Raw genomic sequence first — 12,306 nt, forward strand, 5'->3', positions numbered from 1 at the left:
AGGTACCTACTGACATATCTGACTTGATATTGCTGCCTTCTCTTTCCCCGTCTTGCTCCCTCTCTCTCCTGCTGGTGTTTCCTTTATCTCCCACATAACTGCTTGTATTCAGTTCTACTCCCGGCAGATTTACGGTCTGCTTCTTAAGGAATCCAAATCAAGAACATTTGTACTCAAGCAGTAGAGTACTTCCTTCTGCCAAGTCAACAAGTGTTTGCCAAATACCAATTCTTTGCCGAGCATCATGTGTAGAGAGCAGGATGTCCCAAGTGAGTTCTCCAGACTCACTCTGGTCAAAGCAGATTCGGAAGTATAGCAGGCTACAATCTCCCATATAGCACATTGGCATATTAAAGGTTGTGAGAAGTTGAGCAATAAAGAAATAAACTTATTTTTGTTTATTTTAGTATTTATTAAACTTTTTAGGTAAGGAACCCCGTTTCTCTGTCATAGCAACTATTATATTCCTGTGTGATGGCAAATGCTTGTTTAGATGGACTGATAAACCGGGAAGGAGCAACTCGGGACAGAATTCTGATACCAGGACTTTCTTATGTGCAGTGACAGATTTTTTCAGAAATAATGTTAAACCAGCTCTTTTAGGGTTAGTCTTCTTTCAATATGGCACTAAAATACTCTCATTCTCTCCATCTCTGTCTCTCTTTACATGTCTGTATCTTTATGAATTTATCCACTTACCCATTCTCTTATTCACTCATTTAATTAATATATGATAATTACTATATGCAAGGCATAGTGCTGCCTAGTGGGAGATATAATACATAAGTGGATGTAACATTTCCACTTTTCCAAATATTACTCAGCCATAAAAAGAATGAGATCTTGTCATTTGTGACAACATGGATGGACCTAGAGGGTATTATACTAAGTAAAATAAGTCAGAAAGAGAAAGACAAATTCCATATGATTTTGCTTATTTGTGGAATCTAAAAAACAAAACAAATGAAAAAACAAAAAGGCAGAAACACCCATAAATATGGAGAAGAAACTGTTGATTGCCAGAGGGAAGAGGAGGTAGGGAGATGAGCAAAATGGGTTAAGGGCAGTGGGAGGTACAGGCTTCTAGTTATGGCATGAATAAGTCACAGGGATGAAAGGTACAACACAGGGAATAAAGTCATTATATTGTAATACTATTGTGTGGTGACAGATGGTAGCCACACTTAGGGTGAACACAGCATAATGTATAGAGTTGTTGAATCACTATGTTGTACACCAGAAACTAATGTCATTGTGTGTCAACTATACTTCAATAAAAAAAATTTCCACCTTTCCAAAGCACAGAACCATTTTGATATATTTGGGTTTTTTTTTTAACTAAAAATCTATTTTATGTTCTATCAATTTCAGTAAAAATATCGATTTTTAATACTTTAAGAAAGTTTTAGATTTATAGCACAATTGAGAAGGAGGTATAGAGATTTCTTAATTTTTACCGTAGAGTTCACTCTTGGTGTTGTACATTGTATGGATTTGGAGAAATGGACAATATTGTGCATCTATCATTATAATATCATATAGAGTATTTTCACTGCCCTAAAAGTCCTCTGAGCTCCACCTGTTCATCTGGATTTTGGCCATTCTAATAGTATAGTCGTATTTCCTTGTTCCTTGAATTTGCATTTCCCAGATGACATTTGAAGGGGAGCACCTTTCATATGCTTATTTGCCATCTGTATATCTTCTTTGGTGAGGTGTTTGTTCAAGTCTTTGGTCCATTTTTAAATCAGGTTGTTTTCTTATTGCTGAATTTTAAGAATTGTTTATGTCCTCTGTCAGATGTGTTTGCAAATATTTTCTCTCAATCTGTGGTTTGTCTTCCAATTCTCTTGATACTGTCTTTCACGGGGCAGAAGGTTTTAATTTAAATGAAATCCAGCTTATCAATTATTTCTTTCATGGACTGTGTCTTTGGTGTTATGTCTAAAAAGTCATTACCATACCCAAGGTCATCTAGGTTTTGCCTATGTTATTTTCTGGGAGTTTTATAATTTTACATTTTACATTTTGGTCTAAGATCCATTTTGAGTTAATTTTTGTGTAGGGTATAAGGTCTGTGTCTAGATTCACTTTCTGCATGTGGATGTCCAGTTGTTCCAACATCATTTGTTAAAGGGACTGTCTTTGCTCTATTGTATTGCCTTTGCTCCTTTGTGAAAGATCAGTCGACTATACTTACGGGGGTCTATTTCTCTCTTTTGTTCCATTGGTCTATTTGTGTATTCTTTTGCCAATATGGCCCTCTCTTGATTACTGAGCCTCATCCTAAGTCTTGAAGTTGGCTAGTGTCAGTTCTCCAACTTTGTTCTTCAATATTGTTTTGCTATTTGAGGTCTTTTGTCTCTCCATATAGACTTTAGAGTCATTCTGTGTATGTCCATAAAATAACTTCCTGGAATTTTGATCAGAACTGCATTGAATCTGTAGATTGAGGTGGGAAGAACTGACGTTTTGACCATATTGAGTCTTTCTGTCCATGAACATGAAATACCTTCATTTATTTAGTTTTTCTTTGATTTTGTTCATCAATTTTGTAGTTTTTCTCAAATAGAGCTTGCACATATCCTGTTAGATTTATGTCTAAGTATTTTATTTGTGTTAGATTTATGTCTAAGTATTTAATTTGGGGGGCACCAATGTAAATGATATTGTGTTTTTAATTTCAAATTCCAATTGTTCAGTGATGACTTTTGCAAAATATTTATTTTAAAGTTGATTTTGTATAAAGTACGTTTTTATCAAAATGGAATTAAGTTAGAAATTAATAATAGAAAGAAAGAAGTTTAGAAAACTCACTAACGTGGAAATTGAACAATACTCCTAAGTAACCAGTGGGTCAAATAAGAAATGATAGGGGACATTAAAAAGTACTTTGAGATGAATGAAAATGAAGATACACCAAAAATTATGGGATGCAGCTAAGGTAGTGCTTGGAGGTAAATTTGTAGCTATAAAATGCCTGTTAGAAAAGAATAAAGACCTAATATTAATAACTTAATCTTTCATTTTTAGACACTAGGAAAAAAGAAACAAACTAAATTTAAATCAAGCAGAAGAAAGGAAATATTGAATGAGGGCAGAAATCAATGAAGTGGAGAAATAAGAAACAATAGAGAAAATCAACTAAACTTAAAGTTGTGTTTTTTTTAAAGTTGTATTTTTTTTAAAGATCAACAAAATTAACAAACTTTTTGCTAGATTGACCAAGAACAAAAAGGGAAGAGTCAAATTATGAGCATCAGAAATGAAGAGGGGACACTATTAGTGTCTGTCTTAGTCAGCTTGGGCTGCTCTAACAAGATACCATACACTGAGTAGCTTATCAACAGCTGAAGTTCAGAGGCTGGGAAGTCTGAGATCAGGGTGCCAGCATAGTTGGGTTCTGGTGAGCTCTCTCTCTCTTCCAAGTGGCAGACGGCTGACTTATTGTAGATTCACATGGTAGAAAGAATGCATTCTAGCTAGCTCTCTGGCCTCTTCTTATAAGTGCACTAATCCAATTCATGAGGGCTCTACCCCCATCATCTAATTAGCAAAGCCCCTACCTCCAAATAGTATCATCTAGGGGATTGGATTTCAACATATGAATTTGGTGGGGACACACACATCCAGTCTTTAACAGCAACCTCACAGAAATAAAAAATATGTTAAAGGAATATTATGAACAGCTGTATGCCAATAAATTAGATAACTTAAATAAAATGAACAAATTTATATAAAGACACAAACTACCAAATCAAAATCAAGAACTAGAATGTCTGAATAGGCCAATAATAAGTAAAGAGATTGAATTAGTAGTTAAAAATACCCACAAGGAAAATCTCAAGCCCATATGGCTTTACTGGTGAATTCTACCAAATATTTACATAGGAATTAATGCCAATTTTTCACAAACTTCCAAAAAATAGTAAAGGAGAGAACATGATTAATACAATCTGCTTCTTTGGCTCCCAGCTCCACAACTTCAGTCCCTGGCTTACAACTCATCCCTTGCATGAGTTGAGCTTACTACTTACCTCTTCAGTTTGGCCTTGGAATTCCTATATGTGAACTGGCCCTTTGGAAAATCCTGATGAGATGAAGCCTAAGATCCTGGATCTATTCCTATCTCTTGGCTTGTGCCTCTGAGGACCAGACCCTGTGCAGTTGAGATGCTGCCTCTCTCTATTACTTCCCTGGGCTAAGAAATGGTTTAGCCACCCAAGAGACATGGGGGCTAGACGCTACCCATCATGCCTCTGGTTGTATTTAAACCAATTGGCAGCCATATAGACTCATTCAGAGGGTATGCCAACTGATTCTGGATCAGCTTCCAGCCAGGATCTGTCTGGTACCAGGTCAAGGGAGGGCGTGTGTAAGCACATGGCTAGGTTCAGTCTTCTCTCAGGAAAATGAAACATCTTTAAGAGGTTTTTGACTCCAATAAGCGGGACAACTCGATGGCTATGTCTGGCTTTATGGTTTATATCAGAAGCTTCTTGGAATAAACGGATTCATAGGAAGAGCTTATAATAGTGTCTGGGATGTAAAAAAAACCCTCAGCAAATGTTAACCATTTATTGTTCACCACTTTTATGGTGCCTAACTCTTAATGGAGACTCAATAAATGATAATCTACCACTCCTGCCAACTCATGCTATCCTGTGTAGCCCACAGAGTTTATATGAAATCAAGAGAGAAATAATCCCGTAGGCTCTTAGTAATCTGCAAAGCACAAAACAGAGGCAAAGGAAAAATTTCCTAGTAATAGCAGTATTCACGATTTTCAAAGAAGTATGAGAAAAAAAATAGTAGACATGTATAAAAGTTTTTGACTAATTGATTCCTACAAAAGGTTATGAAATGCTTAGCAGGGTTAAACAATAAAATCCCTTTAGCAAACCTGTCATTAGACCTGCTGTGGAATTACTAGTTTTTCATGACATAAGAAAAACTTAACGCGTTTTTCTTATGCCTAAATCTAATCTTATGACTTAAATCTATGCATAGATTTATTATATTTGAAAGAATTCTAGGATGTACATTTTGAGACAATTCACACTAATTATTCCTTACATTTTCTTTCTCATTATCTTGGTAGAATTGAGGGAGAAGACTATTTTTGAACTTGAAAGCTTCTATGTAAAAAGAGTAAGGTTCCCATTGTTTTTAATGTACCCTAATTACTCCAGAAAGAGTCAGCCAGGGGCTAAGAATATTTTATAAAAATAACCCCAAATCAGTTTCTTCTCTCTTGTCTCTGCCCCCTCCTGCCTGGTGGGACCTTGGTTTCCTCTACAGGGTTCTGGAAGTTCCTGGAGCAGGTCTCACACATGCTCTTCCCCAACATGATTTTAGTCTTTTCCTCTCATGCACTGATCTGCTATGGTGACTTCCTCCTAGTCCTTCCCTGCCACTCCCATTGGAGCTCTTGTTGCCTCAGTGGTTCCAGTCCTTGTCTAAAAGTCACTGATGGTAACCCAGTGTGTCCCATCACCACAGAACCTGCTGCTAATGTCTCCTTAATGGCCTAAGGAAATCATAAATAAAAGCAGCTATATTTACTCACTTGTTTATTGCAGCCTATTTTCCCATGATTCAGACTTGAGTCTACAGAGGTTAGGGAAAATCTGAGCGGAAACGACACGTTCTTCTCACAGATACCTCTACCCCTCAGAGCCTGGGCCCCTGCTCTTGAGCCTGACTCTTCCTCATCCTGGCCTCTCTTTCCTGGGTCCTAGTAGCTTCAGACTTGACCCAGCAGCCCACACCCCCAGGCCAACACAACTTGGGACCATTCCCAGACTCCTGTTACTATTAATGAAGTCCAATTGGCAATTAATTTTTAAAATCAAGCAGATTTATTCTTTTAGAAAAAAGAAGGTGATATAATTCCTATTTCCAGAAGATCCTTAAAATTCCCTCATAGAAAGACCCCCAAAGTGCCCCCTGGGTTGGTTTTATACCAGATATATCCCAGGATGGGTTCTGGAGTCACACCTGGGTTTGAATCCTATCTCTCATTTAATTAGCTGTGTGACCTGGACAAGGTGCTTACGTTCTATGAAATTTGATTTGTTCATCTGTAAAATGGAGATAAAAGATAGCTTTCTTATGAGATGGTGGTGAGCACTAACTTGTATATGTAAAGCGTTTAAGAGAAAATCTGGCCCATATTGAACATTATAGTGCCAAGACCAATCTTCAAGACCTTAGGGTCTTCAAATAACTTTGAAAGAAGACGAAGGCCCTTCTGGCTTATAGTAATGAGGGAGAGCTTTTAATATTTTTGTGACGTCAAAGGAAAGACAGAAATTGACATACCTCAACCCTGCCTCAAAGTATAAAATTTTGGTTTAAAATGAATATTGATAACAAGAAATCTCTTTTCCTCATGTAAGGGATGAGAGGGGGATATCACTAGTCGAGGTGGGTCACATTTACTAACTGCTGCACCTTCTCTCTTGGAGGCACTCTTTTAGAGTGGCCAGATGAGGCAAAGAAAAATACAGGACACCGAGTTCAATTCGCATTCAGATAAACAACAAATACTTTATGAATGTAAGTATTCCCCACATGTTGTACGGGCATCCTATATTTTGTCTGGCAATCCTAAGCCTTGCACCTCTCCTTTTGAGATCATGGCACCATGTAGCTTTCTGCTTTGGACATTTTACAAGACATCTTGGTGGTTGTCTGTCCGTGTTGGTTGGTGGTTGACACTTCCATGTCAGAAAAGCACAATGACCCTGAATTACAGAGTTCATACATCGTGACAAAGAAAAGCAGGATCTTCTAAAACTAAACTCTGGAGCGTGGGTCATCATGAAGCGCTCCATCTGGCTAGTGAGGAGATGCTGGCTGGAGGGCTTCTGCCCGGCTCGGGTCTTGACAAGCAGCGTCATCCTTAGCGCCGAAATAGGCAGCTCAGAGTAGACCAGCCTTTGTGGCTGAAACAAGCCCAAGGAAACACTTGATAAATAGTGGTACTTATTAATATTTGCCCCTGTTTCACCTGGATCCGCTGATCACTTGGAACCATCTGTTCCAGTTCCACTGTGTGAGAAGACTTGATGGAAATGCCCATTAATCACAGCTGGGGCTTCTAGGGAGTAGGATTGATGGCAATTAGTTGACAATATTTATTTGGGAAGCTGCATTACTTTGTGATAATAATAGAACCGTGAGTAAACCATCCCCTCCCCCCCCTTTCATTAATAATTAGAGCCATAGAGACGTGTAGAAATTGCTCTGGTATCTTACTGGTCTCTCCAGGAGGCCGTTTTTCCTGGACAGCTGGAGCATGTTTTGGAGACTGGGGGCCATCTCAGTTGTGGCTGTTGCTCCTCTTCTTTCCAGTAGGAACATGACAGTCTGGATCTTCCTTAGGGCCCTTAAGGGGCCACCTGCCTTCCTTTCCTTAGTAACAGTCTCTCCTGACTTAGTGGGGAAGCTAGAATTATTAATAAAAACTCATTGACTGAAGCTTGCAAAAATCAATAATAAAACTACATTTGTAGGGGTCCTTGCAAGACTTCTTCACACATTTTATCTTTTTGTGGATTCATAGTGATCAATACTTACTGCATACTTGGGCACATGTGTGCCAACATGCACATGCATGCACACACGTGTGTGTACACACACATATCCCAGCAGCTGTCTCCTTGAAGTAAGGAATAACTCCAGATTCTGCCTTTCTCCCTCTTCCCTGTTGGCTCTGCTCTTGGCCTCCTTCCGGGATCTCCCTCTTCATCCAACTTCCATTGATTTGGTGATGTATTTGCATGGTCTTTTGGGATTTTGTATTTGTTCTCTCTCAAGTCACTACTGCCCACTTAGTGGCTCCCTCAGCTTCCCATATCCCAACTCCTGAATAAGAAAAGGGCATAGCCTCAACCTCAGACCAGGCTTTGTGGGTAAAGAACATTGGCTGAGGCACACCCAGAGCTTGTTCTGCCCAGACAGGGGACCTGGGATGGGAGCGGTGTACTCTTTCATTGTGGGATGGCATCTATCCGTGGGAAAGCTTCCCTCTTATGGAACTGAATCTGTCTCCTGGAAACTTTGACCAATTAGTTGATCTTCCTCGACCTCTTCCTCCTTCTCTTCATCATTTAATAGAAATAGCTAATATTTATAGAAAAATTCCATGAGCCATTGGCTCTGCGAAGCCTTTCACACCACTTATCTTACTTAACTCTCACAACTACTCTGTGAGGCAGGTAGTACTAACTCCGTTATAAGATGGAAGAGCTAAGGCTTAGAGAAGTTGAGTTGCCTGCCAAAGGTTATCCAGAAAGAATGGCAGAGCTGGGATCTGACTCAAGTGCAGTCTGATTCCAAAGCCTAAGCTACTAGCCATGTCACTATACTGTTTTGCAATTGGTTAATTCTACATTCTACGTTTGACAGTCTCTTCTTGCTTTCAAGAGTTCGAAGACAACACATGCCCCTCTTCCCTGGCCCAAATACCAATCATAATTCTTTTTTTTTTTTTCTTCAGAGTGGTCGCTTTTATTTTCTTCCACTTCTCCTCCTCTGGTTCTGGCTACCTGACCAGTCCTGTTCCTCACACATTAGCTTGGTGTTGGTTGCGCTACCATTACAGAATTAGAGGAAGTGTTGGAATGTGAGAAAATAACAACATACGGCTCTTGGGGAAAAAAAAGAATTTTTATGTATACTGTCTTATTTGAGTGTCACAACAACCTTGAGAGATAGTCTTCATATTTTCATGTATTATGATAATAGCAGACAAAAAATTAAGTGATTTATCCAAGGTTATATATGTGATAAATGAAAGAATTGGAACTTTAAAACTAGACCTTCCTATGTAGACTCCATCTTTTTCCCAATTAGGTGCACCCATACACAATGCTGGGGTCTTTAGAGGTATTGATGTATTAGCCCCCTGGGGCCTTCGTTTCATGAGTTCCTGCCCCAGAGCTCCTTTGGAAATTCTGTGAGACAACTTTGAAAGCCAAATTCCTTCTTTCAGAAATGTTTCAAAGGCATTGCCATTTGTTTATAAAGATACAAGTTTTTTTTACTGAACTATAATTAACATATAATATTATATTAGCTTCAGGTACAACATGTTGATTTGGCAATTCTATACATTACTCAGTCCTCACCACAATGAATGTCATTACCATCTGTCACTATATGATGTTATTATAATATTATTGACTCTATTCCCATTGCTGTACTTTTCATCTCCATAATGTACTTATTTTATAACTGGCATTTTGTATTTCTTAATCTCCTTTATCTATTTTTCTTATACCCCACTCACCTCCCCTCTAGCAACCACCAGTTTGTTCTCTGTATTTTAGAGTCATTATTCACCATAGCAAAGATGTAGAGTCAACCCAAGTATCCATCAATAGATGAATAGATAGAGAAGATGTGTGTGAATACAGTGGAATGTTACTCAGCCATAAAAAGAATGAGATCTTGCCATTTGAAACAACATGGATGGACCCAGAGGGTATTATGCTAAGTGAAATAAGACAGAGAAAGACAAATACCACATGATTTCATTTATATGTGAAATTTCAAAAAAACCCAAATTAACAGATAAGACAAAACAGGCATTTTTTTTTAAGATTTTATTTATTTATTTGAGAGAGCGAGTGAGCAGGGGGAGGAGCCGAGGGAGAGGGACAAGCAGACTGCAGGGAGTGCTGAGGCCCACGCAGGGCTCGATCTCACAACCCTGAGATCATGACCTGAGCCGAAATCAAGAGTTGGACGTCTAACACACTGAGCCACCTAGGCACCCTAAGACAAAACAGACTCTTATATAAAGATGTAAGTTTTTGAAAGAATATTTGCATCTTTTCAGAAAGGCTTACTTTTGGGTGAGAAAAGAGACAAGAGACTGAAGTGAACCATTACAAACACCTTGGTGGACCAAAACTCACAGCCATGTAGGCTCCTGGTCGAACACTGTATAAAGCACCTGGTGTGCAGTAGGCCTTCAGTAAGTATTCATTGGAATGAGTGAGCTTACATAGCTTTACAAAGGTGAAACGGAGCAGACTAACCTTTTTTCTCCATGTAAGGAGCAATCAGAGCCTAATAAACCGAGGTCACTTTTCAATAGGAATATTGAATATTTGATGACATCGCTGAGGCTAGAGCTCAAATATAGTTATCTGAGCCAGCCCTGGCTTTGGTCAGCACCTTATGCCCCTGTAGAATGACTTAGAAAGGTCCTTTTGGAGGGTTGGTAAATAGGTGCCATGGTAACCAGGTTCCAAGGTAACTAGACACAACTGGTGTCTAGTTGGTGGCAGTGTGGGTGGCTGTACTTCACCATTGCTTTTATGAACAAGGCTGCCCTACTGTTCCCCCGAGAAAGGACATGCCCAGCAGTTGACAGGTTTCAGATGGAGATGAAATAGTTCCATTAAAGGTTCCTGTAAAATCACCACTGAATTACATTGTAAGCCCATCTACTAAACGTTGGGAGTGCTCTTTTATTAAAGCTCTCTGTCTTTAACACCTTTCTGCCACTATGGTCACAGAGCAGTTAAACTGAGTAGCATTGCTTTGGCTATCAGATGAGTGTTCACAACTTAAGCTAGTTTGCTGCCCCTTTTGCCTCCGTCAGTTTGCTGGGAAACAGTGGCACCATTTTTTTCTTTTCCTGAATGGCAACATAAATGCAGATTGTCCTGTTATTACACCTGCTTAACAATAATGTGTATATAATGACAAAAATAATAATGCTTTGTAGCTATAATCATTATCGTGTTGCATCCACACACAAACCCTGGGAAGTATGTATTATCCCCATTTTCCAGATGAAGATGAAAATGGAGTCTCAGAAAATGTAAATGTCTTAGTCAAAATCATGTAGCTGGTAGTGAAGAGGCTGGGACTCAAAACTAGGTGTTTTCAACCTCCAAGTTATGTACTTGCTTCTCCACTGTATGACAATACAATCCCTTGCATGTTTTCCCAGTCTTTTCTCTTGCTGCCCTTCCAGAGCCTTCCCCATCTGCTCCGTGACATTCCTGTTGAACTCTTTGCTGTTATCCAAACACCATTCTGCTTCTCAATTTGCTACTTTGTGTTTCATTCAGGAACCTCCTTTAGCTCTTTGCCTCCCTGGACAGTGTCTCCTCACCTGTAGAACCCAGGTAAAGCATTACCTCCTCTGTGAGGTATTCCTAGAACCTCTCTTCTTTATTAGAAAAGACCTGTTGTTCTAATGAAAAGCAGTTACCTATTTTCCCATCTGACTCTCCACTAGGGTGTGAACGGATTTGGGGCAGGGCCTGGTGCTCTTTGCTTCTGTTTTTCCAAGACCTACTTCAGTGTCCAGAAGCAAGTAGAAACTTAATAAATGCCTTTTGAAATGAAAGGCCCACATGTACTTCTAATGGTTAAACATAATTCAATTTCATTTGATTTATGAATGTGTCATTCCTTTCTGAGGACTGACACATCCTTGCAGAGGATGAGCTGTTTGGCTTCTCCATGAGGTGAGGCATTCCATGTGAGGGATTGAACAGCATTCCGATAGATCACAAAGGCACATTTTAATTGTCAGAATGACAGTCCTCCTCTTCAATGGCCAAGATTATTGGTGTTTATTGTTACTTCCCACTCTTTAGTCTTTGGTTGATAGCTCCTATTAGCATGTTTTTCTATAAAATTTGTCTTAACAGTTACTGTGAACAGGGTCCAATTTACAGCCCTTATTACTCAGAGAAATTTGAAAAATGAGTTGTTATTGGCTTAAGAATGCTGGACACTGCAGTTTTCTCATCTCTTTATAGCATCCCTAAAAACAATTTATTTTCTCAGGAAAAACAATTTTTCTGTCATTGTAAATCCCACACATTGTCCTTCTCATGGAAGATAACGGTCTGAGACGACACTACTTTTCCTAAATGACAATAAGAGAATTATAGGCAAGTTGCCACTGGGTTACGGCAGCTTTGTTTTGGCCAGAGTTTTCTGATTTCACTTCCTTCATCTACAGTTAGAATCTTTTCCTTTGCTTTCAGTTAAGGGAGTATCTCTTAGACAACTACCAGCTAAGAATTAGACTTAAATATCATGAAGTGAATGTCAGTGTCGGTATTTGTGGAAGATAGACATCATGAGGTATTTCTCTTAGTCCTTGCCCAGAGAACACCAAATTAATTCCTAGCCATAATATATCCAGCCTCAACAGAACTCTTAACGATGAGTATAAGTGTATCATGGCTTTCTGGCTCTCCTTTGCCGGATAATTCCTTTCTCTGCCTTTCTGGAAGCTAGGGGTAGAAATTGGAGTGTCAGTGA

The sequence above is a fragment of the Ursus arctos genome, unplaced genomic scaffold (assembly GCF_023065955.2).
Source record: "Ursus arctos isolate Adak ecotype North America unplaced genomic scaffold, UrsArc2.0 scaffold_20, whole genome shotgun sequence".
NCBI classification, from domain to species: domain Eukaryota; kingdom Metazoa; phylum Chordata; class Mammalia; order Carnivora; family Ursidae; genus Ursus; species Ursus arctos.